This window comes from Peromyscus leucopus, chromosome 5 (genome assembly GCF_004664715.2).
Source record: "Peromyscus leucopus breed LL Stock chromosome 5, UCI_PerLeu_2.1, whole genome shotgun sequence".
Classification (NCBI taxonomy): Eukaryota; Metazoa; Chordata; class Mammalia; order Rodentia; family Cricetidae; genus Peromyscus; species Peromyscus leucopus.
The window spans coordinates 135,624,112-135,633,649 of record NC_051067.1 but is presented as its reverse complement, the minus strand read 5'-3'; the positions used below and the strand labels follow the sequence as shown (position 1 = coordinate 135,633,649).

At 39.8% G+C, this 9,538-nt stretch overlaps 1 long non-coding RNA gene across 1 annotated transcript; it reads right to left on the bottom strand.

Annotated features, from left to right (window-relative positions):
* Positions 1-8,389: 8,389 nt before the first annotated feature.
* Positions 8,390-9,278, bottom strand: LOC119087978. The gene is made up of 2 exons (XR_005091525.1): positions 9,190-9,278; positions 8,390-8,661 (listed from the first exon to the last, which is right to left on the bottom strand). It is a non-coding gene; the product is annotated as an uncharacterized LOC119087978 (long non-coding RNA).
* Positions 9,279-9,538: the final 260 nt, after the last annotated feature.

Genomic DNA, 9,538 nt, shown 5'->3' with positions numbered 1-9,538 from the left:
GGTGAGGTCTCTTTGAAGACAAAGAGTTGGAGCAAGGTCTCCTTGGTCCAAAGCTTGTGCAACCGACCAACTTGAACATGTTCAAGGAAGTTATTCTAAAAGTATATTAATCTAAAGGTACATTTTGTGGTTTTTCCGGGAGTTATTGGTTTTGGTAACTTAGTAACGGTTGTCAAGGGTGTAGTTATGTCAGATCATCCAAGCAAGAAAGGCCAGAGTGCAGTCATCCATTTTTTTGGCTCCCAACACAGAGCAACACATTTGACATACAGACCATCCCACAGCACATGTTCATCAAATTGGCTGCATGAATTTATAAAGAAAAGCATTTCTTAACTGGATGTACAACTTGATTATAGATACCCAATAAGGTTTCCATTATTAATTTGATACTGAATATGTATGCCAGGTGTTTTGGATCAGAGACAACTGTCTAAATGGGCTAACTTTTATTTTATTTACTTGTTGTAGGATGACTTGATTTTGCCTGGGTAAAAGCTTCCTAGGTGCTGAGAATGGCAGTGGAGGGGATGGGAAAAAATGATTTTTTTTTTTTTGTGGAAGAGTGGGAGGCAGTTGTCCCACCTCTTTTCCTAAAAGTATTTCCTCTTTGCTTTCCTTCATGGCTTTGGCATGCTAGGAAAATCTCCCTGGGAACATCCTTGTCTTAGGTTTTCTATTGCTGTGAGAAGACCCCATGACCACTGCAACTCTTACAAAGAAAAACATTTAATTGTGGTAGCTCTCTTACAGTTCAGAGGTTTAGATCATTATCATTATGGTGGGCCAAGGCAACTGGGAGTATGGTTGCATGCAGGTAGACATGGTACTGGAGAGGCAGCTGAGAGTTCTTACATTTTGACTCACAGGCAGCAGGAAGTGCTCTGAAACACTGGGCAGTATCTTGAGCATATATGAGACTTCAAAGCCCACCTCTACTGTGACACACTTCCTCCGACAAGACCACACCTACTCCAACAAGGTCACATCTCCTAATAGTGCCACTCCTTTTGGGAGCCATATTTTTCAAACCACCACAATCTCCTACCTTCTCTTGACTCTCAGCTTTTTCACATCTGCAGTATCTGGTTTTTGGACCTCCTTCCATGAAATGCCAATTGCAAGAATCTTCATTCTAGACATCCTGGCATGAGTGAAGTTTTTCCAAGAACTAATCTTCAGGCACTTGGCTGTCTCCAGGGCCAGGAGAGCTTTCAGTGTTTTCTCCAGTGAGGACTAGTAACTTAACACATAACTACATACCAGATCATTAGTGTTGGTGAAGATGGTTCTAGAAGACTAGTGATTTTTACAGAAATGTTAGGCAGTCCAGGGAAATCAGTTATTTATCTGCATAAACTCCAAGGACAAAAAGTATGGCACAAAACGTCCTTGGGCAGTATCTGATCATCTTACTTTTTATGGAATTATTGCTACTATGACTTTTAAACTATCATATTTAAGTTTTCTGATAAAAGCAGATGAATGACTAGACCATCAAAAGTTGGTATAAAAAATAAAAACACCACAATCTTAAGTCAAACTTGGAAAATTTCCATGAAATTAATATGGGCTCATAGTGAAGTTTCCTATAAATATGTTCTATATTTCTTTCCACCAGAAACTCTGATAATCCAGCAGGAAGGGGAAGAAATAGGAGCCTCCCTTGGTCCCCATAAGGTGACTACCTACTCCCTAGGGTTACCACTATCCAGGTTTCTTTCTTTTTTTCTTTCTTTCTTTTTTTTTTTTTTTTAGACAGGGTTTCTCTGTGTAGCTTTGCACCTTTCCTGGAACTTGCTTTGTAGACCAGGCTGGCCTCGAACTCATAGAGATTCACCTGTCTCTGCCTCCCCAGTGCTGGGATTAAAGGCATGCTCCATTACCACCCTACTATCCAGGTTTCTAATACACAATAGTTTCACCTGTTTTATTATTGATGAAATGATGCCCACCTTCCTTACTGATTTTCCATTTGTGAGATATGTACACACTGCATTTAGTTTGTTACTTTACATATAATACTCTACTGTATGAAAATACAACAGTTTCTTTACCTCTTCCATTATCAGTGAACATTTTCATTACTTAAACAAACAAATCCCCTGAGTGTTTTACATGTCTTCTGTTGAAAAAAATTGTTGTGCATAACAGATTTTTGGTAAATAGATTGTACATGTGTGTACAAGTGGGCATAAATATCAACTTTGGTAACTAATGCCAGTTCATGAAAACAATCATATATTCATTTCATGTTTCTTATAAAACAGAATCCCAGATTAACAAAGTAGTTAATAAAAAGCAAGTTTCTATGTTGTGGGATATTTGTACACTGTGTGAAAATGTATTGCTCTGATTGGTATAATAAAAGCTGAATGACCAATAGCTAGGCAGGAGGTAGAGGCTAGACTTCTGGGCAGAGAGAGAGAACTCTGGGAAGAAGGTGGAGTCACCAGCCAGATGTGGAGGAAGCATAGTGAGCAGTACAGAGAGATGGGGTAACAAGCTAGGTAACAGAATGTAGATTAAAATAAATGGGTTAATTTTTTATAAAAGCTAGTTGGACAAGCCTAAGTTAAGCCTGAGCTTTCATAATTAATTTATAAGTCTCTGTGTCATTATTTGGGAGCTGGCAGTGTGGAGAAAGACTTGCTACAGTGTATAAAATTCTTTCCTATGATAAGCAAGAAAATGGTGTGTCAGAAGATGACCATTTTGTAACCCCCTAGTTGTAGACAAACTTCTAAATTGTCTTATTAAATAAAAAAAAAAAAACCCCACAGGGGAGGACAGAGGAATCCATGGCCAATATGTAAAATGACTAGAAATCTCTTATATAAAATTTTAAAAAAGAATAAATAAAAAAGAAAAACAAACAAACAAACAAAACATGGAGCCAAATATAGAAGTGAAAGCCTTAGAGAGATCAGCGAAATAGGGAAAGCCACCAGCCAACCTTACCTCACCAACTCTGCAGCTTCCAAATGTGAGTTACTTCCTGTCTTCCCACTCAGATATGCCTTGCTGTTCTGCCATCTGATTTACTGATTTCTCTGTCCAGCTACATCATTTCCTCTTCCTACACAGCTCTGTCACTTTCTGTCTATTTGTACAGACCTCCAGACCTCTATGGTTGGTACTGGGATTAAAGGCATGTGTCACCATGCTTAGCTCTGTTTTCTATTGTGGCCTTGAACACAAAGAGATCCTGCCTGCTAAGTGATAGGATTAAGGGTGTGTGCTACCACTGCCTGACTTCCTTACTTAAAATGGCTTGCTATTCCCTCTGATCTCCAACCAAGCTTTATTTATTAAAGCACAAATAAAATATCACCACACCTAGTTAAGAAATGAGCTTGTATTTTGGTAAAGGACCTGGGAACTTTCAGATGGAAGGATTAAGGTGAAGACACCTACACCAACCAACCAATATTATTATGCCAAACAGTAGGACAGCACAGACACTATGAACATTCTTGTGATGCAAAGGGGGAATCTCCTCTTCACTAATTCATTTAAAAGTGAGATTGAGACTAAACAAAGCTCTGGATCTAAAATACTATTCACTGGAAATGCAGGAGAAAGAGGAACACTTTAACACCATGAGTAGGAAGCAACCAGAGGAATACAGAATGTGGGAAAGCCTAAGAAGATTGATCCTCCTACTCTAATACACTAATAGGATTAACAAAGGGAGTGACCTCTTTTTTCCCCTTTATTTCTTCTAGATTTTTAGCTATAACAGCCAAATTCAACATGTAGACTTTATGTGAGTCTTACTCTGGATAGCTTAGAGGATTAGATGAAAGGGACATTGTACTGTACGCTGTATACCTCATGATATCTAGGGACCACTGCTGTTTGTTAAGGATTGAAAAGTGTATTTCAGTGATATACAAAATGATTTTTGTAGTGTATTCCAGAAAAAAAATAATGCATGTAGAATTTCTTTTTAAAACAGAAGAGATAGATCCAACATGATTTCCAAAATGACATTGCTTCAGTGAGTAGTATATTGGGATTCATTATTGCTATGTCAATTACAGTTAAATTTATATATGATAAAGTGTGTGTGTGTGTGTGTGTGTGTGTGTGTGTGTGTGTACATCTTTGGATGCATCTGCCAGAGGTTGATATTAGGAATCTCCTTTATCATTCTGCACCTTATTTTCTTTGAGACAGTGTATGTCACTGAATCTAGGGAATGCCAGTTTTTTCTAGACTGGCTGGCCAGCCAGACCCCAAGATCCACTTGTCTCTGCCCCTAGCATGGGTCTACAGATATCCACTGATGATGAAATAAAAACAAAAGTGAACTGAATGTGGGTCTTCTGGGAAAGAGCAGCAAGTGTCCTTATCTTGGCCAGCTCTTAATTAGGAAATAATTTTAATAACACAATATTAGTTGTATAAATATTTACTTTTCCTTTCACTTTTTAAATCTCATCATGTATTTTTTAACACTCATTCTTGGTTGTTAAACTTGGATTGAGCAATGCCTAGAAAATTGGTAACCTGTGAGGGTATCTCCAGAGATGACTGGCATGTGAGTAGAGGACTGAGACAGGAGACTAGCCCTGAATGTAACTGGTACTATCTAGTAGTCTATGGTGATATTTTATTTGTGCTGAAATGTGATTTTATTTGTATGTTAATAAATAAATTTGCTTGGACGTCAGAGCTAATAACAAGCCATAGCAGAAGTCTGGCAGTGGTAGCACACGCCCTTAATCCCCATCACATGACAGGCAGAGTCTGTGTGTTCAAGGACACCACCAGCATGGAGACACACGCCTTTAATCTCAGTACCAACCATAGAGACCTGGAGGTCTGTACAGACAGGCAGTGACAAGAAGGTAATATGATTGGGTTTACAACCAACGAGAGAGCAGAACAGAAAGTCAATAAAAAGATAGATACAAAGGAAGTAGGTCTCTTTCCGGACGGCAGCGGCAGCGAGGGGTAAGAAGGCGGTTTTAGTCTCAGCTCTTGGCTGCTGCTCTAACCTCTTGGACTTTAAACTCTGCATTTGGCTCTGTGTTTCTTATTTAACAAAACCATTCAGAATTACATCTACAGTAGTCCAGAGGCCTAGATGGGAATAAAACCTAAAGAGCAGCAAGTGTACATATGTGTACAAGCACAGCATGTCTTCATCAGGTGTGGGGATTGCTACTGTGGTCACTCTAGGTTCTTTGTTTTTGGAAAGTAGACTCACATCAGCCACTCTCCAGGGGCCTTCCAGGCTTTCAGACTTGGGTGGGGGCAGCATTGTTGTTCTGAGAGTTCCAGCTTCATGCACTAGCAGCTACTGGTTCTCCAGGTCTCCAAACTATCAACAGCCAGCCATTGTGGGTCTATGTGACTTTTGACCATTCGAATCCATCTAATAGTACCCTCACGATAGGTGCATTCTATGGGTTCTGTTCCCTTACAGAAGGGCAACAAATATACCATTGACTCCAAAACCCTCCTTGGGATGTCTGTGGCAGAGGCCTTACTGAATTCTAGCAATATTGAGAACTTGTCAGTATTTCCCACCCCCACCCCCCACCCCCCGCCTCCCTGGGAGCTTTTATTTATTTATTTATTTATTTATTTACTTTTTTAAATTTATTTTTCTATTATCAGTTTGATACAGTATAAATTCTTATCCTAATTGTGAAATGTTTCATTGAGGCTTGCCCAGTAATTGAGTAAAACCAAAACTTATTATAAGCCGAACTTGTCAGTATTTACTATGAGCACAACACATTTAGAAATACTTCAAGCAAACATTGAAGAATGTCACTTGAAAAATATATGCCAAGAATTCCTAAGTTTTGAGCTGGGCCTGATAGCTCATACCAGAATTTGGATGCCAGAAGTTGGAAGGGCTGCTGAGGCAGGGGGATATCAAGTTTCAGGTCAGCCTGGACTACAAAATGAGACCTGTATCTTAAAAAGCCAAAACAAACAACAACAATAAACCCCAATGTTGCTGGAGGGCTTCTCTCCAGGTTCCCCAAGCCCCGCAGTCCCACAATCCACTTATAAAATAATCACTCAGACGCTTATATCACTTATAAACTGTATGGCCATGGCAGGCTTCTTGCTAACTGTTCTTTTATCTTAAATTAACCCATTTTTATAAATCTATACCTTACCACATGGCTGGTGGCTTACCAGAGTCTTTACATGCTGATTGTCCTGCCGGTGGCTTCAGTGTCTCCCCACTCAGCCTTCCGCTTCCCAGAATTCTCCTCTCTCCTTGTCCCACCTACTTCCTGCCTGGCAACCTACTTCCTGCCTGGTCACTGGCCATCAGTGTTTTATTTATATAGAGCAATATCCACAGCACTTCCCCTTTTTTTCTTTTTTTAAAAAGGAAGGTTTTAACTTTAACATGGTAAAATTACATATAACGAAACAATTATCAAGTAAGAATTACAGTTACAATATTAAAGAAGATGTCCTATCTATCTTATATTTGTGAGTTTAAGGTTTTATATCTAACTTATCTTTTACCATAACTGAGGAAATTACAACTATCTAATTTTCAACCACATCAAAGACCTGAGAAGGAACATAATGGTACCTGAGAAATGGTACATGGATGCAAGCAACTTTCGGGAATCTTGCAAAAGTAGACCAAGACAGCTAGCTGTTTCTGTCAACTCACAAAATTTTTTGGAAGTTGCTTGCATGCACTTCCTGTTTTTATTTTTGTTAGCTAATATTATTTCCTTCTTGGGTCTCTGAGGGAGTTGAAGATTAATTAGTTATGGTTGAAAATTCGTTAGTTATAGTTGAAAATTATTAGGATAGAAAGTACATTAGATACATCTTGGATTTACCAAAATAGGATAGATAATGGAATTATTTTCTCTGATTTGTCAAATACCTGTTTAGGTATTTATTACTTGTATGTATTGTATATAGTTATTGTACTTTTGTATATAGTTTTTCTTTTGTTAGTTATAACCTTTTGCTTTTTTTTTCTTTTTATTAAAATAGAAAAGGGGAAATGTGGTGGTATTCTAATTGTACTGAAATGTGATTTTGATTGTATGTTAATAAATAAAGTTGCCCGGGGGTCAGAGCTATTAGAGCCATAGACAGAGTGTGGCGGTGGTGGCACACGCCTTTAATCCCATAGATCTCTGTGTGTTCAGGGATACAGCCAGCATTGGAGACATATGCCTTTAAGACCTAGGGAGCTGTACATTCAGACATTGATGAGTCAGTCACATGTTTGGGTTTACAACCAATGAGAAGGCAGAATGACTGGAAAAGCGACTTACAGACAGGAAATAGTTCTCTTTCGAGAAGCTGGGACACGGCAGGAGGAAGGGTGAGATTTTAGCTCTGAGCTCTGACCTCTTGGCTTTCTCTTTTACATTGTTTCTGTGTTTCTTATTTAATAAGACGGTTGGTTACATCTACACCCCAATAACATATAAGAATCTAAAAGTTTTTAATATAGATTCAAGATACACTATTGAAAAAAATAGCATGTTTGCATCCCCCCCCAAGTAATTAATTTTTACTGTAGGAATTCTTCTGTGCATATCTACTCCACCATTTCTTCTCTCCCTTAACAGTATTCCTCAACCTACTTGTTGATCTCCACAGTTCCCCTGCTACTTCCTGGTGTGTATTCAGAAACCTTTGCCCTGCCTGTGGCTGCAAGTTAGCTCTGTTTATATGTTTATAGAAATAATTTTGTACTTCTGAGTTTTGCAGATGTGGAAATAACAAACACATATACTGAACTTTCCAAAAATAGGATGTGATAGTCATTGTGCTTGAACTCTTACTGAACTTTCTACCCAAGTTCCAAGATGCAGGTGCTAATACTAGGAACCATTCAGAAAATAGTTTTGAAAGAAAAAACAACTTTTTGAAAGAGAAGAAAAAATGTTGTGTCTGTCTTGTTCTAATTCGCTTTTCTGTCACTGTGATAGAATAATGGCCAAAAGGAAATGAGTTAAGAAGAGTTTCTTTCATCTTACACTTCCAGGCACGAATCCATCACTGGGAGAAGTCAGGGCAGAAACTCAAGGCAGGAACCTGGAGGCAGGAACGGAAACAGAGCACCGAGGCAGTTGCTCATTGGCATGCACTCTGTGGCTTGTTCAGCCTGCTTTGTTTTAAAATCTAGCCCCGCCCCCTGCCCTGGGTGGCACCATCCATAATGGGCTAGGCTCTCCCACATAAGTCATTAATCAGGAAAATGTTCTATAGATATTACCCAGGTGCCTGATGGAGGCAATTTCTCAACTGCCCAGGTCACACTAGTTTGTGTCATGTTGAGCAGGAAAGTAACCAGTACCCTTGTTAACGTATTTTCAAACATCTGGCATTGCTGGAGAGGGCAGGTTCCTCTTGCAGTTTAAAATCTCAGAGCTCCAAGAAAGACTTGCAGTTTATTCCCATCTGATACCTTTCTTCCTGCCTGGTAGGCCTTTTCCTCCTTTGCTGGGGAGTACTTTCCACACAGCCACAAAGGTCTGGAAAAGGGCCTTCCTGTAAGGCTTTCTCAGGGCTCCAGTAGCCCGGAGGTCTGTCTCCGACTCTTCTCACAGTTTTCATGTTGATGTGTCAGTTTTTATTCCCAGAGCTTTTCCATCTCTGCACAAGAATCATCTTAGACTCTCCAGTCCCCAGTCAAATTGGTTTCTGAATGAAAAAAGAAGAAGAAGAAAGAAAAAAAAAAACCAATAGGGCTGCTGCTAGTATGGTGGAGGAGAAAGCTTATTGTAGATAAAATAAAGGGGAGAGCATAACTAGGGGCAGAGGCATCTAGTGGACATGAACCTGAGCCATGGGGGAGGGGAAGAGGAGAAGCAGGAGCAGTGGTCAAAAGGGTGAAAGGTGAAGAAAAAAAAGGAAAGAAAGGGCAGGTAACCAAAATGTCGGAATTATATAGGAAAGAGCCTTTGGAGAAGGGGAGCCTAGCCCCTGGGCTGGGGAGTTCAGGTAGGGACTGAGGGATGCTGGGGGAACCTGGTGACCAGGTCTGCTTTGGTATGTTAAATAGGCACCTCAGAGGTTAGTCCCAGGTTTGAGACTTAACAGATTCCCGATTGGATTCTGATTATTTAACACTGTTCCATTTCCTCCCTCAACATAGAAGTCAAAGTTTGCAGCCCCTTAACCCCAAACATCCCTAGGCCGGCTCTCTTCCAGACTCAGTTCACACCATACCATGCAGAATCTCTGCCAGCTTGGCCTGTTTCCTGTTGTATCATGTTCTCTTACACCATGTTTAACGACTTTTCTCTGTTGTTTTTACCCCCAACCCACGCAAAAATGAAAACCGTTCCAAGGCAAGAGTTTTGTTTTGTTCAGAGGGTGCCACGTAAGAACCACGCCACAATGACTAAAACATCAGACATTCTTGCCACCTTCTGAGTTCCTAAAAGGCAAGGGTCTGGTTTCATTCCGTGAGCATGTGCTGCACGTTCAAGGGGAATTAGTTTTATGGATTCTCTTCTGTCTAGGTGGCAGTTCAATTCTAGGATAATGTCAACGGATGGAAATGAAAGAAAAAGTG